This window comes from Cupressus sempervirens, chromosome 2 (assembly GCF_028749045.1).
Source record: "Cupressus sempervirens isolate cs-2001-9-10 chromosome 2, ASM2874904v1, whole genome shotgun sequence".
Taxonomy (NCBI): Eukaryota; Viridiplantae; Streptophyta; class Pinopsida; order Cupressales; family Cupressaceae; genus Cupressus; species Cupressus sempervirens.
Window position 1 is genome coordinate 310,634,909 of NC_143119.1, and position 22,653 is coordinate 310,657,561.

Genomic DNA, 22,653 nt, shown 5'->3' on the forward strand with positions numbered 1-22,653 from the left:
CAAAATAGTAAAAGATTCTCTACAAGATGATGACTAGTATAAAGCTATGGAAGAAGAGATAGACTAGATTGGGAAGAACAAAACTTGGACCCTAGTTCCTAGACCAGCTGATAAGAATGTAATTGGTACCAAATGGGTGTTTAGGAACTATCTTGATGAGAATGGTGAGATAACTAGAAATAAAGCCAGACTAGTTTGCAAAGGCTATGTACAAGAAGAAGGACTAGATTATGGGGAAACATTTTCCCTTGTTGCAAGAATGGAAGGAGTAAGAAAACTACTTGCATATGCTACTTACAAAGCTTTTAAGGCCTATCAAATGGATGTGATGTCTACTTTTCTGAATGGTATACTAGAAGAGGAAGTCTACATTGAACAACCAGAGGGATTTGTTGATGACAACAACAAGGATAAGGTTTGAAAACTACATAAGGAACTCTATGGTTTAAAGAAAGCACCTAGAGCATACATGAGAGACTGCACAAATATCTTGTGAAGATAGGATTTGAGAAAATAGATGACAAAAAAAACTTGTATATCAAAGCTAAAAAAGATAAAGACATTTTGATATTTGAAATATTTGTTGATGAAATAATATTTAGAGGAAAATATGTTCTATGCAAAGATTTTTCTGACCAAATGAAACATGAGTTTGAGATGTCAATGTTTGGAGAAATTCAAATTTTTTGTTGGATTGCAAGTTCATCAATTGAAGCATGGAATATTTGTGACCCAATCAAAATACATCAAGGAGATACTCAAGACATTTGGATTAGAAGACTGAAAACCAGTTAGCACACCAATGGTGACAGGACATAAGTTATCAAAGAATGATGAGTCAGATGAAGTGAATCAGACAATGTATAGATCAATGATTGGAAAGTTACAATATGTTGTACATTGTAGACTAGACATTGGATTAGCTATTGGAATAGTGGCAAGATTTTTTGCAAATCCAAGAGAAAATCATCTGATGGTGGTTAAAAGAATACTAAGGTACCTAAAAGGAATTGATAACTTTGGTTTGTACTACAAGAGGAGTAAAAAATTTGAGTTAAGAGCCTACACTGATGTAGATTGGGGAGGTAATATTTATGACAAAAAAAAAGCACCAGTGGAGGAGCACTTTTCTTAGGTAAAATATTGATTACTTGGACCAGCAAAAAGAAAAGCTGTACCTCACAGTCAACCACAGAAACTGAATATGTTGTAGCTGCTATCAATTGCACTAATATTGTATGGATCAAATATGTGTTGCAAGGTATGAATGAAGAGGTGACTGGACCTATGATACTTTATTGTGATAATACAAGTGCTATCAAAATATCAAAAAATCTTGCAATGCATGCAAAAACAAAGCATATTGCAATCAAGTATCACTGTGTAAGAGAATTGGTGGAAGACAAACAAGTGAAGATGGAATATGTTAGCTCAAAGGAACATATTATTGACATCTTCACAAAAGAACTACCTAAAGATGCTTTTGAGTATCTTAGAGGTAAGTTAGGGGTGATACCCCCAGCCAAGGCTACTTAAGTAATAGCAAAGACTACACTAGATCAAATGAATTGATTGTTGAAATATTACACATTGATGTAGAGGATACTTACTTTAGGATTATTCCTGAAGTAATTAAAGTGTTGAAGTTTCAAATTAGTCACAAGCAAGGTGATAGAGGGAGAAATTGAAAGAACCTACAAATGCTATACTTGCATGATAAGATGCTGAGATAATATAGTCTTTGGCATTGTTGTCAAAGAGGGAGAAATATTAGCAAATAATCAATAGTTTAGGGAGAAGACAAAGAAGAATGAAGAAACTAATAAGAGAATGATGTAGTTAGATACTAGAATAGTAGAAGATGTGTAATGCATGCAAATGGAGAAATAAGTGTAAGAAAGAGTCAAGAGCCATACAAGATCAAAGTGAACATTGGAAAGATGAATAACAGAAAGAAAAGAAGGAGATACAATAGCTAAGAGGGATAAGTAGAAGTAAAGTAATTAGGATAGTAGGTCAAGAAAGGAATAAATTGTGTAATCCAATCCAATTTTCTTTTTGGCATTTGACTTACTATTCTAACCTAGTTAGCATTTTGATAACATGGTTGAATAGTTTGGTCTGATGATTGATTAGTTTGGTTTTCCATTAATGCCAAAGAGGGAGATTGTCAAAAAATTGATTGAAAAGGTTTACTGTCAAAGAGGGAGATTGTTGATAAAGAATGTTTTCAATCATTGTTTTGTCATTGATGTCAAACTTGCAATTTGTAGGAATGGCAATTTCTTATAAGATCCAAGTACTATCACTTAGTTGATTAATGAAGAGGATTTAATCAACAAGATGTAACATAAGCACCTAAGGGAAAGGTTGAGTTATGGTTTTGTAATGAAGTGCAAGGCTCAGCTAAGACAATGGTTAAATGATGTGTTGGTAACATATTCAAAGACATAGAGGATGGTCACACTTAGAAACATTAGAAGTATAAGCTGGAACAAGGTTGACTGCAAAGCTTAAACTAAGTTCATTTAGTGAAGTGCTGAGTAAGTTAGTTTAAGCTGAGAAAATTTTCAGTTGGACTTGAGCAAATGCAAAATCTAGTGTGTGCCGAGTAAACTTCAGATGTTGAGAGAAGTTCAAGTGCTAAGTGATATAGAAGGAGCCAAGCAAATAGAAAAAATTAGTCGATACCGAGTGAATTCACAATGGGTATCGAGCATCAGTAAATTGTAGTTGATGCCAAGTAAGATAGTATGTGCCAAGCACCAGAATTTCAATAGTGTCGAGTTGCTACATTATTTGAAAAGTCAAAAATTTTCCAAATCTAAGTTGACAAGTTTGTTACCTTGAATTTTGTGAACTAGTTGGAGGACAGGGATGATGAGCTAGTGGCACATAATTCTATGTAAACCATATTTGAGAAAATTCAAGAGGATTCTTCATGATGTTTCTAGAAGGAACAAAATGTGGGTTAGATTCAATGAATCCTACCTAATTAATTTGAATAAGAAATTAAAGGAGGGAAGAATCAAGCGGAAAAATAAATTCCAAACTTCTATTTAAGGAGTCATAGACCAAGAAGCAAGAGCTGCTAGAATGCTAAATTGTGAAGTGGTTGAAGGGTGTCAAGGAGAAGACATCTAGGAGAAGAAAGAACAGAGCACAAGGACTCTGCTTTGATAAGGGGTCAAAAGAGAGGATTGTACTGGTACATTGAGCATGGAGACTCAAGGAGACAAAGCTTGAAAAAAGGGCAAGTTGTCAGAGCTGTAGAGACTGAAAGCTAGGCAAATGAAGAAGAACTTACCCTATCAACATTGCTAAACACCTTTTCCAACCTAGCTTGTTGCTCCAAATGAGTCATGGTCAACAAAAACCCTCATATTGCAAAAATACATAAGAACTAAAGGAATCCTACTCACATTTCATCCCATCTTGTAAAAATGGTATAACCATGAAGTCAAAATAATCATCTATACAGGTGAGTGTTAGAATAGCTAGAAAAACCATCAAACACATGAAACCTCTTATTCTTATTGAACCTAGCACACTCATGGATTGTTCACCAAACAGAGTTACCCATGAGTCACTCCTATTCAACTAAAATTTAGAACCCTTTTCCAAAATGGGTTCATCTAGCATGTGGGATGACAAGAGCATTGAAACTAAAATTGAAGATTTTCAACAGAATCCCAAACTTGTTGATATCATGGACAAGATACTTGAGAAATACAAAGAATGTTACATACTAGCAGTAGCACAACAAGGTGTAAAATTGCCATCTAATTTTGATGTGACCAATTTGAAACAAGATGAAGAAGAGTCACCCCAAGATATTGTCACACAAAAATTACAAGACTTACAGTTGGAAATGGAAAGAATGAAGCAAGGAAAAATACAACCCGTAGAATTTAGCCTCAAAAAGGTGTGTCCACTTCCATTTGATAAAAGTAGTACCTTCATACCTTTCCCTTAGGATGTCCAAATACCAAAATACAATAAATATTTTGGTACATCAGATCTACAAAATCACCTCAGACAATTATATACCTTAAGCATGGAGTTTTTCCATGATACAACTTATCTAATGCATCTATTTCCAAGGAACCTTAAGGGCAAGCCATGGACTAGTTCTCTAAGCTACTCTCCAACATCAAAACCTTTGACCAATTGGCTTCTATGTTCATTGCCCAATATTCCTATAATATTGAAAGGGAGGTCACGATGATTGATTTATGCAACACAAAAGAACTTCCTAGTGAGTCATTCAAGATCTTCCTATAATGATGGAGACACACATTTTGTAGATATCATAGAGACATACTAGACAAAGAGAAGACTGCCATCTTCATCAATAGTCTCTCCAAATAAATGAATTGCTAGCTCTAACTCCAAGTGCCTAAAGACTTCAAGAATACCTTATAGAATGCCACTAAGGTAGAAGAGACCCTAATAAATAACAACATTATTAAACTATCAAAAGATGATAAGGGATTTTCAAATAACTCTACATAGACTCACAATTCCTCTGATTGGGCCACTGATAAATAAAAGTCATGGTAGAGAAACAATAACAAAAACACCATCAATGATGGGGTGGTTGAAGCTAACCATGTTAAACCACAAACCCAACCCCATCCAAATTAGTCATATCCTATCATCAAAAACACCAATCCAAACACACCTTAATAAGACAATGCCTATCCATTTTATAGATGAAATGTGACAACTCCCTCGACATTTAATCAACAAGTTGATTATAATCAAGCTCCTCCTCCACATAGATATTAGTCTTTTGATATACCCAAGGAGTATACACCTATTGGGGTGTCTTATGAGAGTTTTTTACAAACCCTATTGGTTGATGAACTCATTTTACTCCCTTAAGCCAAACCCTATGAACCTCAAGTCAATCCAAAGTGGTGGAATGAAAAGCACATTTGTGTCTACCACCAAAATAGGGGGCACTTAACAAACAATTGTTTTTCCCTTAAGAAGGCCATACAAAAATTAATCAATGATGGGACTATCTAAGTGAATAACCTTAGCAATAATGAAGATCATACAACCTTCAAAAACCCTTTCATAAGTCATCAAAAAGGTGAATCCTCTAGAACTAATCATAACACACCTCCTCATACTAAGGTTAATTATGCACATCATTATGAAAACACCATTGAGATAATCTCTGGATTGGATAATGTTGTAAATGTCATCATAATTAAGGATAAAAACAAGAAACAATCATCAAACACTATTACCCAAGGCCAGGCCTCTAAAGTCACTTTACCAAGATCTGTGACAAATTTTGATCATGCAACTGTGAGTTCCTCTTTTCCCAAATACAACCTAGTCAACCAATTACTTAAGACTCCTACCATATCTCCTTTTTTGAATTGTTGCAAATTTCCTTGGGGCATAAAAAAATCCTCACCAAAGCCCTAGTACATAATGACCTAGATGTGAGTAGGTTTCAAAACATGGTTAGCAATCTGGTTGCCCCTCATTGTATATCCTTTTTAGCCCATGATGACATGTTCATCATCCAGCCATAAAATTCTCCTTTGCATATTGAAGTCTTTATCCATAGAAATAGAGTTAAGAGAGATTTGGTTGAAGGTGGGGTAGGTCTCAGCATTTGCATACTAAATTTAGTGAAAGCCCTAGGATATACATAGGATGTTGTTGATCCAAGGAATAAAATCATAATGAAAGCTTATGATGACAAGGAGAGATCCTCCAAAGGCATGGTTATTCTACTAATCAAGGTAGGACTAGTTGTGAATGATATTGTTTGTTAGGTCTTAGACTTACAATTAACTTACAACATCCTATTAGGAAGACTATGGATTTATGACATGCAAGTCATTCCCTCTGCTTACCATCAATATCTTAAACTTCCATACATGGTTCCAAAGATGACCATACCTAGGGATTAACACTTTGCCCAATATTATAACTCTGTTGTTCCTCATAATAGGGAAGAAACTAGCACCCTGACAAATGACATCAACCAGTCCAAATCCATAGATGCTTCATGCTCTACCTACTAAAATGACAACCACTTACCTACATCAACTAAGGGTAAAGACAAAGCTAGTTTTTCAAGTTCTTCTCTTCCTTTACCATCATCATCTAAAGACCCGAAATAGTCACACTATGAAGAAATGGATAGATTAATGAAATAATTCAATAGAAAGTTTAATCTGTAATGCAAAGGTGTAGGTGAGTACTCAGTCTCCTTATTTGACCCCCCATTTTCTCTGAGATCTCATGGAAAATCATCATCCACCACTAGACCTTATCACACACATTTTGTCAAAGCAAGTGGAGCACCTCCAAGCTTGGTAGAAGAAATCAATCAAAAAAACATTAACATCTCCCCTCACCTACATGGAAAAGGTTTTCATTTAATGAAAAAGATGGGATATATGGGAGATGGTTCCTTAGGGAAAGGGATAAACATCATTAAAACTCTAATAGCATAGTTTAGGTCCAATAGATCCAAAATAGGGGTGAAGTACAATGAACATGATAAGACACAAATCTCACCTAAGTCTCATCCCAAGTGTAGTGATTCCTCCTCTCTCATCTTGGTGTGGGTGCCTAAAAAAGGGGATGGTAGTAACCAGAAAATAGTTGAAATTATAAATCTAAATTTATCCCTCCCAAGTTCACATCACACAAGAGAACCACCCATAGACACCTCTAATAATGAAGATGATGATTATTCCACTAAGTGGGAATTTGAATCATTATCCGAAGAGTCTCTTCACAACAAAGAATTTGATGTTGTTCACATACCCACATCCGATGGTTTCACTACACAAGGATCAACCTCTCATCTAGGTATTACTTCACTAGGACTCATAGTACAATAGAGCAACTTAGGAGATGATGAATGTTGAATGGTTTTAGTTTCAAACCCTATTTCCTAACTTCTTTCCAATAGAAGTCAAAGATGACTATTATGAGCCACTCGCAAGCTCTAACTTGACACTTTAGAGGAAGCACATGTCATAGACCTAACTAATATAGTGTATGGGCCATCTAATGACATCATGTTTTCAAATCCCACTGAACCCTTTCCATATTATGAATCACTCTCCCTAGTCCATCCCAAGCTCATTAGTTGGGATACAATCAAGCCTTTCCATATTCCCCATTTTGACATCGACCACAATATCTTCATCTACCTTAATGCGGTCGAACCATCTTGTCCATGAAGAATGGAATAAATACACTTAGTCAGGTTAGATATCAATCACCCTAGTCACACTAGAATAGGTCAAACATTTCATATCCTTGATGATCACTACCAAATTGTAGCTGATCTTGAGAAAAAATAGAAACAAATAGAAGTGATGCATCCCAAGGTGAAGACCCAATTGTGGCACACACAGATGAGGTGATTGATACATTAACCAAGAACTCTAAGAAAATATCATCCATCTTGATTGAACCAATAGAACAAGTCAATATTGGTACAAAACAAGAACCGAGGATCATCTGTTTGGCACAATCCTTAAGCATAGAAGAAATAAGTGCATTCACTCACTTCTTCAAGGAGAGGAAAATAAAATTTGTATGGTTTTACATAGACATGCCAGGATTAGACCCAAATTTAATCCTCCATCACCTCAACATTTCTCTAGAGGTCAAGCCGGTTAAGAAAAGGCTTAGAAAAATACATCCTCACATAGCTCTACTAGTCAAAGAAGAATTAGAGAAATTGATTAGCACCAATTTTATTCAGCCCTTAGTGTATGCATCATGGATATCAAACATTATGCCCATATCAAAGAAAAATGGTAGCATACGCATTTGCATTGATTTTCGAGATGCAAACAAAGCATGTCTTAAAGATGATTTCCCCCTTCCCAACATCGACACCATTGTAGATTTGACAATGGGCTATTCCATGTTTTCAATCATGGATAGATTTTAGGGTATAATTAGATTAGGGTAGCACTAGAGGACCAAGAGAAAACAACCTTTACTTGTATATGGGGCACATTTTGTTGGAATGTGATGCCCTTTGGGCTAAAGAACGCATGAGCCATCTATCAACAGGCCATGACCACTATTTTTCATGACATGATGAACATCTTTATGGAAGATTATGTGGATGATATTCTTACCAAATCTCATACTCGAGAAGAACATCTCCCCATCTTGGACAAGATATTTACCTGCTTAGAAGCATTCAAAGTTAGGCTCAATCAAAAGAAATGTGTTTTTGGTATCAAATCAGGCAAACTTCTAGGATACTTTGTCTTGGCCAAAGGGATAGAAGTTGATCCTGAAAAGGTACAAGCCATAGTTAGTATGCAACCTCTAATGAACCTGATTAAGCTACTCTCTCTTCAAGGAAAAATTCAATCAATCCATTGTTTCATTTCCTATTTAGTAGAAAAGTTTGTTCCTTTCACCCACTTACTACACAAGGACATAATTTCTAAATGGGATGATCAATGTTAGAAGGCATTTGATTTGCTCAAATCCTACTTGATGAATCTGCCTGTGTTGGTACCTCCAGTATCACACAAGTCATTGTTGCTATACATTTCCCCAATAGATAAACCAATCGGACCCCTCTTATCTCAACAAAACAACCAAGGAAAAGAAAGAGCCATCTATTACATCAGTTGCACCCTATTCAACTATGAGCTTAATTAATCATTTATTAAAAAGGCCTATTTAGCCATGGTTTTTGCTTCCCAAAAGCTACACCATTATCTTCTAACACATAAGGTCAAGCTCATCTCTAAGAATGATCCCCTTAAATATCTTCTGAACAAAACAACATTAACAAGTAGATTGGTTAAGTGGGTGATGATCCTTAGTGAATTTGATATTGAGTATGTCAATAAGAAATTGATAAAAGGACAGGCCATTTCCAATCAATTGGTAGATGCACCTATAGAAAACTCAAATCCTATCTTGGCTAATTTTCCAAATATGTACATTTTTCAGTTAGAGCTGGTAACTTGGAAGTTCTATTTTGATGGTTTTTACACACACCATGGATCAGGCACTGGTATTTTTTTTATCACACTATTGGGTATTACCATCCCCAAATCTTATAAACTACTTTTCCCCTGCACCAACAACATGGCAGAATATGAAGCTTTGATCTTGGGCCTCAAACTAGCTTTAGAATGGAAACTAATAGCACCAGAGGTTTATGAAGATTCCTAGTTGATCATCAATCAAGTCACCAACACATATTAGAACAAGGATGAAAGTTATTGCCTTACAAACATATGGTTGACACACTTAAGGCATGTTTTGTTCATATTATCTTTGAACAAACTCCTAGAAATAAGAAAAGAGCAATAGATGCCATGGCCACCTTGGCATCCTTAATCTAGTTACCAGAGTAGCATGAGCGGTATGAGTTCTTATTAGAAGAGGTGGTTCAACTTGCACTTACTCAACTAGATTCCCTTATCATCTACCATTTAGATGCTCCCAATTTCCTTTGGTATAACCCCATCATTAGTTACCTCCATGATAACACCATCCCCTTGACCTCTCATGCAACCAAAGATGTAATTTCATTCGAAAAACCTCACGATACACTTTGGTGGCTGATACACTATATAGGAAGGGTCTTGATGGTACTTTGTTTAGATGTCTTGAAAAGGACAAGTTGAGAGTCACTCTATAGGAATTCCATGCACTCTAATGAGTCTACACTAGCAAATAAGATTCTTCGGGTGGGTTATTTTTGGCCAACCATGAAAAAGGATTCTATTGACTATATTAAGACTTGCAAAAAATGTCAAATCCATGGTAACCTTGTTCATGCACTAGCCCAAGAGCTCAGCCGTTTGGCCATAACATGGCCTTTTTATCAGTAGGGCTTTCATTTTATTGGAGCCATCCACCCACCTTCCTCTAGCAGACATAAATGGATTATCACTACCATAGAATATTTCACCAAGTGGGTCAAAGTGACACCACTTGCTAACTCTACGAGAAAATAAATCTCTTCCTTCATTCTAAACGATATCATTTATCAATTTGGCATACCTCATGCCATTCTCATGGACAATGCCTTGTACTTTAAAAATCAAATAATTAATGAATTATGTGAAAATTTTCACATTATACACCACTCCTCATAAATTCATTATCCCTAAGGCAATGGCCAAGTAGAGGCCACCAACACCATTATCAAAATTCTCAAAAGAGCTATCGATGATATTGGTAGAGATTGGCATTTATAGTTGAACCCCACTCTCTAGGCCTACAAGATGAGTGTTAGGACACCTATAAGTGCAATACTCTTCTCCTTGGTTTATGGTTGTGAAGCTTTTCTTCTTCTAGAGGTTGAGATCCCATCCTTGAGAGTTACTCTTCCTAACATCCTATTAGATGAGGACTACAGAGTGGCATGTCTAGAGTAGCTAGAACTAGAATTATTCGAAAAAAATTAGCGTGCAACACATAAACACATCAAAGTGTATTAGAATAGGTTATCAAGACATTACAACAAAAAGGTCAAACCCTTTGTTTTTCAGATTGGTGACCTAGTACTCTGAGAAAACCCTCAGAACAAAGCTACTAGGGAAAATAAAGGAAAATGGTAGAGCCAATTAGATTGGCCCTTACATTATCATAGAGTCTTTTGGGACTGGTACTTATAAACTTTCAGACTATGATGGCATAGAAATAGCAGAGCCCATCAATAGCATCCATCTCAAAAGGTTTTATGTCCAGAGCTTTGGGAAACACCTCATCACTGAAAATACCCAAAAAATAAAAAACACAGGAAAATACCAAAAAAACAAATTGGTACAAAAGAAGTGAGAAATGCCACCTTTGGCTTGAAAAGGAGTGAGAGATAGAACCTTTTGACTTCCCTAAACAACACAAATCCTTCAATGTCAAAAAACAATCAAGATAGTACTCAAGCAACTTCCTCTAAGAAATTTTTTTCTTGTTTGAGGCTTATCTAGCATAGTTGAGTTAATTTCACACATACCCAATTAAGAAACACTTGTGGGTTATAGTTTAGTGGTTCCTTGGCATCCAATGTAGTTCACAGCAATAGAGATAGTCAATATCATAGTAACAAAGGGGAGAACAAAAACTTGGGAGAAAAATGGAGTTAGATTATGTATTGAGATGCCATAGACATGAATCATAGGAAATTCAATTCACATCTCAGCTATTTGCCATGACCAATGATCCCTAATGTCTATTTTATCCCTCATTCAAACCTATTTGACTTCCCAAATTTCCTTTTTGCTTCCAAATGGTCAAAAATTATCAAAAAAATTCAAAAATTGCCAAAAAATTATCAAAAATTTTCAAAAATTGTCAAAAATTATTAAAAAAATTTAAAAAATTGTTAATAATTACAACAAAAATTTAAAAATTGTCAAAAATTACCAACAAAAATTCAAAAATTGTCAAAAATTGCCAAAAACATTCAAAAGGAGGTAATATTTGCCTAACATAGCCAAAAAATCAAAAAAATTAAAAACATCCCAAAATTCCTATCAAACGTGGCTCACTTCAACTCAAAAAAACTAAGCATAAATTATTGATGTATTTTTCAAACCAATGATCCATTGATTTCATGTCAAACTGGTGTCCATCTATAATTACTACTCCTTCAGGACAGGTTTGTGTACCTCAACTAGTCTTATATGAAATCAATGATGAGGCCCACTATATTGAAAAATGTTTAACTATTTTATGACATACTTATGGCTTTATTACCTCTAAAAAAACTATAAGAAGTGCCTCAATGGTATTAAGAAGTAGTGTAGTTATGTCCTAAAACATCTCGTTGGGCTTTGGAAAATTTGGCAACACGAATAGCACAAGAGGCTCTGACAACATCCCCTCTTCTTTTCTCTTGTCAAGAACAACAATTCCCAATAGATTATTAGTCTTATTTATGTTGCAGTGGCCATGATTGATCTAAGCCCCTTCAACAAATATATCAATGCTATCCTAAAAGCCCAGATATTTGTCGGACTCTTTCATCATCGCCTAATAGGGGGCATAGAATAAGCAAGCATAAGTTTGAGAGACCAGCACAACCTTCTCTCCTTTGTAGGCCCAAATGCCTTTTGTAGGTCCCTCAAGTGCCTTTTTAGGCTCCTCAAGTGCCTTTTTAGGCCCAAATGCCTTTTTCAGGCCCCTCAAATGCCTTTTTCAAGCCCCTCAATTGCCTTTTTAGGCCCAAATGCCTTTTTAAGGCCCCTCAAACTCCTTTTTCAAGCCCCTCAAACACCTTTTTAGGCCCAAATGCCTTTTGCAAGCCCCTCAACCATCTTTTTAGGCCCAAACACCTTTTGTAGGCCCCACAAATGCCCTTTTAGGCCCCTCAAGTGTCTTTTTAGGCCCAAACACCTTTTGCAGGCCCCTCAAGTACCTTTTTAGGCCCCTCAAGCACCTTTTTCAAGTCCCTCAAGAGCCTTTTTAGGCCCAAACACCTTGTGCAGGCCCCTCAAGCACCTTTTCAGGTCCTACAAGCCCCTTTTTAGGCCCAAATGCCTTTTTAAGGCTCCTCAAGTGCCTTTTTATGCCCAAACACCTTTTTTAGGCCCCTCAAGTGCCTTTTTAGGCCAAAAACACCTTTTTCAAGGCCCTATTTCACCCTTCCAGGCCATAGAAGTGCCTTTTTAAGCCCAATTATCTTTTTCAAGGCCTAGTTTTGTCTTTTTAGTCTCCCATAGGGACTTCTTAGGCCATTAAAATGCCTTTTTAGATACTAGGCACCTTTTTCATGACCCCAATGTCCTTCTCAGCTCTCAAATGCCTTTTTCAAGGTCCCACTTGGCCTCTTTTGGCTATTAATGCCTCTCATTGGCCCTAACACCTTTCACAAGCCTCATGAGCATCCATCTTGACACATACCTAGAGAAAAATCCCAACTTTGGTCTTAAGATTTTCTGTAAAGGCTATCAATATACATAGAGTTATGCCTTGAACATCACGACTCTCCAAATTTTACACAAATTTGTACTCATCTTTCATTGAGAGCCCACATAGATATTTAGTTCTCTACATACATGCAAAGGTCTTTCTACTTCTATAGATTGTATTGTTCCCACTCTTACGGATATTGACACCTTTCCAAATAATTGCCCAAATCCCAAAACATTCAAAATTACCTAAAAATTCAAATATTTTTCAAAAATCCCCAAAAAAATTCGCATTTTCCTTAAAAATATTTTAAGAAAAACATCCAAATACATTCTAGAAATATGAAAAAAAAAACACAACAATGTTTATTCCATGCATTACAATCAACATCAGTTGTCCTTTTGCTTGCCACGAAATAAATACAACTTTTATTCTACTACAATGGTAGCGACAACTTTACATCCACATAGTGTCTAGCAAATTATTCATTCTAGCCTCCCTAGGGGAGGTGGCAAGACAGGGTGTCCAATCAATGGCATTTCTTCTAACCTAGCTCCAGAAGATGAAGCCCTTGGTGTCAATCCTCTACATACCCACACTGCATCAATGAGAATTAGAAACCTCCCACTGCATAATTGCGCGTTCAATAGTTATGTAAATTCCTTATCCACAAACTATGTCTCTCATTGATTCTCATTCAAGAATGCCTAATGATAGCATCCCATATAATGAGTGTCTTCTCAGTGTACCTTTGCTATCTGGTGCATCTCCACAAACACATTCTCCACTAGCTTGTTTACTCCTAGTGCAATGATCGCTCATTGGGCCACATCTCGCTCCTACTGTATTTGATCAATTTCCATTTGCCAATGCTCCACATCTAGTTTTACCTTTCCCAACTACTACTATAGCTATCTCACCTTCACCTCAGTCAATTCTAACTGCTCTTGCAACTTCAATGATAGGGAGTTTGATTTTGCAATCGCCTCCCTAAATGATTCAGATTGTGACTGTAGTAACTCCAACATTTTTTGTGTTCTCTAAACCCACTTGCAGTATCCTTAGAGATTCTTGCAACCTCTAGTCCCATGACTACTTTTCTTGCATCCCCATGTCATTTCCCTCTGCTTGTAATTGCTCCACACATAGTTTCACTTCTAGTGATTGTACCCACGCCTACTTCATATCCACCACCACTTGGAATTATCTTGCCTCTGTTTGCACTCCATCTTCCCGTGCCTTATCCATCAATCCCAAAAAAAATGTGACTTCCTATTCTACATTGTCTACTTGGACTCTCTCTATAGCCAACATTCTCTATAATTCTTCCATGTCACTTAATGATTGATCTCCACCCCACATCTCTATGCATGGCTCCTCCACATTTACATCACTCACTTCCCATTCCATTGACCCTTGTCCCAAAATCCTAAGGCTAATCAACGAACATTCTCGACTCATCATCTCACCCACACTAACATCTTCCACATCCCTTAGAGCTTCTCTCATGGATTCTATAAAAAAGATTTTATCTCCCCTGCCTCCTCCTCCACTCTTAACATACTCTTTGTCATCCCAAGTGAACTATTCTCTGCCTACATCATCAACTCATCATCTAATACCACTTGCAATGCCTATTGTACTACAATCCTTGACAACATCATTAATGCTAACAAGGGCATTTCTTCTACACTTATCCCCACCTCTTCAGGTCATGTAGACCCCTATCCTACATGACTTGATTCACCTTGCTTCGAAACTAACACTTGAAGTTTAGATTGATACACCAACTCCTCAGAGGTTCACCAAATGCATTTCTCTCTTTGCCCTTGGCTAATCCACCCTCCCTAGCTAGCACCACCCTCCTATTATGACTAATCTGGTCAGCCTGACATGCTTTCACTTACACACTTCCTCAAACTTCTCAATAAACCCAATGGCCATGTTCTACTCTTCACCTTGGTTTGCTCCATCTGCATGATATCTACCTATTTATAGCTGTCGCTCACCTAGGACTCATTCTTTATTGGTCTTACCATGTATCTACTCTTTGCATCTTGTTGCATTGGTACTAGGTACAGTTGATCCTCAACTTTAACACTCAGACACCCTAATTCTCACTGACACACATTGCCTAATAGAATCTGCTACTAAATCACCGTTGACACATCACACGCTTTATTATCCAATTAGTGCAATTGTAGCTTCCAGGTAGAACTAAACAAACTTGACACTATTAAACACAACTATTAGCATACCTAGTCCACAAATAATGGGTTTTTTCATTTTTATGTACTTCTAGTACCTCGATGATGTGTTTGACTAGAGGTATTGAGATGAAGTCATGATATTTTATTTTCCTTTGGTTTTTCACTATTTAACTCTAGTGATCCTTTAATTTCATACATTATTGGTGTCCACTTGTAAGTTCCTCCTCTCATTTGGAAAGCCATGTGTTCCTTGACCAATTTTGTATGATATCATAGGTGAGGTTTTTTATTTGACATGTGACTATTTGCGTACCTCTTTTTTTATTCTTCTGTGACTATAACTTTTGCTTTCTAGTAGTTGTTATATTTTTCACATACATTTTCCATATTTTCTGGTACTTCTCAGTGTGACATAGTATTCATATCACTATAGCTGAGCTAATGGTGGTTGTACTTAATCACTTTTTATTAAATGTTCTATGACAATAGTTAATTTGCATCTCTTTACAAAAAAAAGTGATAGTTAGTTGCATTCATTTAGTTTGCATTTTCATCTTGGGTTCCTTGAAAACAAATAGTTGGCACATGAATTAGGATTACATAAGAAATCCTTCACAACAATATTCAACAAATTCAAGAGTGGTTATCCAATAATAGACAACAACATCAACATCAAGGTGAGCTTTTCATACTCAACTATTATGGAATTTGTCTCCTCACAACATTGCCACCATGCATCAAACTTCATTATCTCATATTTTCATTCCACTTATTGCATTATGTGGCTTTTGAATCTCAAACAATTCTAGTCCTATTTCCTTTTATCAAATTTCATTCCTCATTAGACCACATCATCAATTGCATTACGTGGCTTTTGAATCTCAAACAATTTCATTTCATCACATTTCATTTCATCCCCTTTCCTTTCATTCATCACAATTCACTACATCCCATTTGATTACATCTAATTTCATTTCATTTCATACCACAATGCATTTCATTTTGTTATTTCATTACATTCATGACATTACATTACATTTTTGTCCATCACATGACATTTAATTCATGCATTTCATCTATTCATTTCATGGCTTTTGAATCTCAAAGGTTGAGTCCCATCCATGTCTTTTCATCTCTAGCACATTCATTTCCTTCCATTTTTCACTTTCATTCAGCACATTTTTCCATCTCCTTTACACATTTTATTACATTCCCATTCCATTTTCTACATTCCATTTTATCATGTTTTTCCATCACATTTTCCATTCACTTCCAGATTTCATATTCCTTATATTTCATATTATTACCTCACATTTTGTCTCATTACATTTCATTCCTTTCATTCCCTTTTATCTAAATCCATTCCATTCTATCACATGATGTTATTGTAAAATTCATTTCATTACATTTCATTTATCACAATTCATTTCATTTTACTGCATCACATTACATCTCATTTCATCACATTTCAATACATCATATCTCATTTCAAAATTCATTTCATTTCATTACATATCATTACATGATGCTACATTACACCAAATGTCATTCCATTACATCACATTACATATCATTTCAATACATCACATCTCATTTCAGAATTCATTTCATTACATATAATTACATCATGCTTATTGCACCAAATGTCATTCCATTACATTACATTACATCTATTTTCATTACATCAAATTTCATTTTACTACATTTTATTTCATTTCATTCATGCTTATTTCATCACATTTTAGTACATCACATCTCATTTTACAATTCACTTTATTCCATTACATATCATTACATCACATTACATTACCCCAAATTTCATTCCATTACATTCCATTATGTCTATTTTCATTACATTTCATTTCATTGCATTACATCCATACTATCACATCACATTTTCATTCATTACAATTCATTTTTTCCATTTCATATCATGCAACATTAACGATTCACATATATATCACTATCTACTACTACTGTATCTATCAAATCAAACCATCACATGCATACATGAGTCCATGATATAACAAGTGCACACATCTGAATATCAATAAAATCAAATATCTCATAAAGAAAAGGAACAAAAAATGTATCAAAAGGATCATGTCAACATGAATGTAAGATAGACTACATCAATAAGAACATCAAATAACTTGATCATCAAAAGGTCACAATGTCTATCCACATGACCATCCAAAGATCACCAAGTATAGTAGTATACATATCAAATGGATAACAAAACATAATGATGAGTAATGCCATAAAAAATAAATATACACTCATCCATGTTTAGGTGGCTAACTCAAAGGTCCTTGCTCATTGGGGGCACTCCTATCCTCTTGTGGCACCTGCTTGGTTGCATCTATCATACTGTGACATGTCCAGCTATGGCCGTCTAACTCATTAAAGCCCTATCTGTCCCTGATGGTGGTGGTGGCCTTGGTGTCATTGATGATATAAATGCCCGTAGCATACTCTTCAACTCACCCATCTGAGCCTCTAAATCAGTAGATCCCCTAGCCTCTCTAGTGGTGACTATGCATTTGGTAGTACCTATTGCTGCCCCTGTGGCTATACATCTTGTAGATCTCCAATCAGAGCCTATACTTGTGGCCTCTGTCATTAGATAAATTTTATATCATTAGGCAACCTAGCCCTCACTTGCTTTGCCTTGCCCTACCCAACACCTCTGTCCCACTAACTAGCTCTCACACCACTAACCATCCCTCCTCTCACCCTTTCACCTCCATGGCATTAGATCCCTCCAACCTTCCCTACACCCACATCTCTTGGCCTCTGCATTAGACCTCATGCAACACCCCTCTGTGGTAGTACCATGACTACTTTCCCTCACCCTCCATATCTCCCCCATGCTCTAACCACACCTCTTGCTCTCCCTCTAGCCTACTATATCCCTCTACCTCTCCTTAGACCATGCTCATCATCCCCATCCTCTCCCCCACTTGATGGCTCATCAATCCAAGGAATAGGCTCTATCAAATCCATGCATCTCAGAAATGGATGCTCACAAAACCATCATGCATAGTCCCACTCCATCCCTACATCTACCTCTCCATCTCACAATGCCCATGGCTATGACATATCTATCATCTAAAGAAAGGCCTCTAGGAAAGCTTCATACTCCAAGGTCATCCCCCACACTGCCCTCTGTGACTGAACTCGAGCATAATGTGTTGACCCTATGGCATGTCTTGTCACCACCAAATTGTCTCACAACCCGCCTAAAACAAAACCTCTCTATCATTGTTGGCACCCAACTAAGAAAATATATTAAACCAAAGAAGTATATCATCTCATCATTGTCCTTAGCCCATGGCTTAGTAAACCTATACGGTCTCCATACAACCTCATCAATGTCATCCAATATCTGTTGCCAATACTTTGTCTTGCCCAAATGGGGATGCATGATCACACTAGAGTAAGTATTTATGTAAGGCATACCCTGGGATGCTTTCACACACATATCAAACAAGTAATGGGTAGATGCTCCCATGTCCATATCTATAAAAATATCACCCCTACTGATAGTGACAAGGCTCTAGAATATACAACCTGATGCCAACCATGGTATAAGTGGGCCAATATGTAACTACCCTAGGCAAATATTCATTGTTGATCAATCATATCCTATATCAATTGGCCCCATCCAACTGGATACCCTCGCCATCATTGGTCTAGTAATAACAATCCTCCTACCAATCTAGTGAAAACTATCGACAATGGCTCATACTACAACATTTGGAACCATGATACACTATCATCCCCAATGTCATCATCTCCAAACAAATCTCTGAAGGTAGTGCCATCTACAGTCTGATCATAGTACACTAAATCTCCCATTTTCAAGACCCATAATAAATGATATACATCCTCTGGCATCACTGTCATCTCACTCATAGGAAAATGAAAGGTGTTGTGGTCCAAGTGCCATCACTTAGCCACTATTGTTAATAGCCCTATGTTCACTCAGAACTAGGGTATCTATAGTAAATAAAAGGAACCACATTTCTTAATCACCTAATGACTAAAAATATACCTACCACCTCTAAGGGCCATGGATATAGTCCTTGTATCATGTGCTTTCGCCCACATACCCATTTTTCATCAAAAAAACAAACACCAATGTCATTTTTTAGCCCAAGTGATCATCATACATCAGTCTACTATCTATATCTAGCTACTTAGCTATTGGTTCTATCTTGGACCTATTACTCATCCTTCTCTATCCTAAGCTAGACCTATTTATTTTCCCTACTTTGTATCCTAAGCTGGGGCATCATTCTTTACCTATCTATCATCAAACTAATCTTAGAACATCACTTCATGACTACCTTATTGCTATTGTTTATTCTTTATGATGAATCCCTAGCTAACAGCCCTCAAATCTAGCCTTTTGCATTATCTTACACTCAATTAAGGTTTTACAATCTATTTATGCTCTTCAACATTTATTTGTGCTATTTCCTAGGACATATGCACTACCCTATTAATCGGATGCACTAAAACTGATGCATATGCATTATTAAAACACTTGAAAGTGCTATTTCCTATATTAGATGCACTATAACATGTATAAGCACTATCAACATGATCATATGTGTTGTTTCATAGTTCATAAGCACTATTTAACCCAAAAGCATTAAAACATCATACATATATGCTATAAGATCAATCAAATGTGGTAAAGTGTCCAATGCACTACTTAAATCACTATATGCGCTACTTTTTCATTGTATGTGCTAATTTAATACTAAAACTACATTTTTGCATGCACTAATTCATCCCTTGAATGCGTTAAACTATTGTGTGAATGCACTAAAATAAAATATATATGATCTATAATACCTAACTACCACATCTACCACAAAAAATTTCACAAAATTTAAAAAACTCAATTACACATGAAAAAATCTTTAAAAGGGAAGATCTTGATGATTTACTAGGGCACCATAGTCCACTAGACACTTGATTGTGACCCCTCTCAAATCTGTGCTCTCATAAAGGGACCATCATCCCCATTAGCTCAAAGCTCCAAAATTGCCAAATGTCCAAAGAGAGTGTGAAAATGACAAGGGTAAAAGGCCTTTTGACCTATTTAACCCTCCTTAGGGGCTTTTATATCACTTTTGCACTCTACTTACCAAACATTAGAACCTTTTTTCTCACTTTCGCAAGTTGGGTATTGTATTAAACCAACTTGATCATCTTTATTCGTCAATTATCAAACATTTTAGAAATAAAATTGGAACCTCCTTAAATTTTGCACATCCATTTTTTTTCCAATTTCATTTATGAGGGGCAATATATCCATACCAAACCAAGGCATCCAAATTGGGGCATTTAAATTTTCTAAACAATCAAAAACGTTCTACCCCTCCAAAATTTCAAACATCAAATCAAGCAAAAACTAGGATATCCAAGTAAAAACATCACAACATCAAAATCAAGAACAATTGAGAAATCAAGTCATCAATGATTAGACATCAAACCATCAATAATTAGACACCATGACAACTATGAAATGATAAAATATCATCAAAAAAACATTCAATCATCAGAATTTGACCTAAAATCAAAGAATGAAGATAATCTTTGAACTAATATACTTCACATATTAGCTCAAAGTTGGGCATTTGTAGACACCCAAAAATTGGCAAAGACCTAAATTATGCAATTTCAATCAATCAACACAAATTAACAAGAAAATCAAAAGAACACAATAGACTTTCAAATAAAAAATCACATCAAGTCATTAATCATTTATCAAATCAACAAGACCTAAATCAATTCTAAAAAGAGGAGAAAAAAAATTCAAAATCATTAAATGAAATTCAAAAAGGGAGAAAGAAAAAGAAAACTTTTGAAAATAAATAGAATATTTATTAAACCACTAAAGTCATTTATCCTCACAAAAGTGAAAATCCCCATTTTTCATTTAAAAGAATTGGAAAAATCCTCATTTATCCTCAAAACCAAGTCTGTTGGACTCTTCCCCCTCATCTCTTATGAGATATTTTTAATTTCACTTTCCTCTTCTAGTCAAAGGTGAAAATCCCGATTCTTACCCCAACCCCTTCTGAAATCCTATAAATAGGATGGGAAATCAAGAGCCAAAGGACCCAAGTTTTAGGCATCTGCACTATAAGCACATTTTAAGTTATCACTTTAGCATTGTTTTCATGTTATTTAGTATCATTTATTACATGTTTAACTCATTGCATGTCCATTTTGATAGCATTTTAAGAGTTGTTATCTGCATATAATCTGCATTATTGTCATAGATCTTGCATGCATTCTTCTAGATCTACATTTTAAGCCTACTTCCATTCTAGAACTATTACTAAGATGGTGGTCTAAGAGCTTTCTTAGCAGTTGTAGTTAGGGAAACATGAGACACTCGTAGATTTTACATTTTGACAATGATATCTTGGGTTTAGTCTAGTTTGTAGTCATTTTATCTACACTCTGCATTAAAGTATCATGAATACACAATAATTCTATGCACAATGTGTTATGAGTTACTTTAAATATTTGTGAGTTATTCATGATATTAAATGATAGATATTATTATGCATTGTAGTGAATGTTTATTTAATTTATGATATTTTTTAGATAAGGGTTTATGGTGAAGCTATCAGATTTGATACTTTTTTGAAGTGTTAATATTTTATAGATCTTAATTTAGCCCCCTTTGCCCCCCCCCCCCCCAGTATCTTACTTTCCCTATTAGATTTACCTCTAGGGAAAAGAGCATACTCTCCTATTAATAAAGGAATCTTACATGTGGGTTTTATGTACCTATGAAATAAAATACAACTACTATATGCAAGCACAATGAAAGGAAAATGAAGACACAAGAAAAGATTTTTTATTTGTGTTTTGGCAGCCCTACAACAAGTGTTAGTAGCCCTTTTTGCAATTTCTCCTTTAGCAATACAAGAAAACAAGTGACTTCCTAAAAAACTACAAGGATAGGGCATCAAATAAGCATGAAAAACTCAAAGTAACCCTACAAGACTAGTGGTAGGAGCTATTAGAAAACCACATAACCAAAAATGAAAGCTTGGAAGTACAAATGAAAACCATGGACTCAGATCATGCAAGAAAACCAAACTATACGATACTTTACCAATTGATAGAGAGTTGTATGATACACCATAGTGAAGCCAAATGATATTTCAGTCTAATATGATATTTGGTACCAAACTAGTATGATAATTTGCAAAAGGGAATACAAAAGATTACAAAGTATCAATACAAAAGAATAAATTGGAAGAGTATCATAATACAATAGAAGAAAGTGGCATACTTTAGCACAAAAAAATTCGTATGATACCAATGCCTATGTGAGGCCTCACCTGAACCCATCATAGCATAGTTGTTTATTTGCATTTCAAATACTTTATATTTTGAGACCTTGTTATATGTTGGACTATTTTGGATTGATATTCAAACTATTTGATACTATGGGACACTATAGTTTATGGTGATTATTTATGATGTTAGAGCTTATTGATGATGCTTGATGATT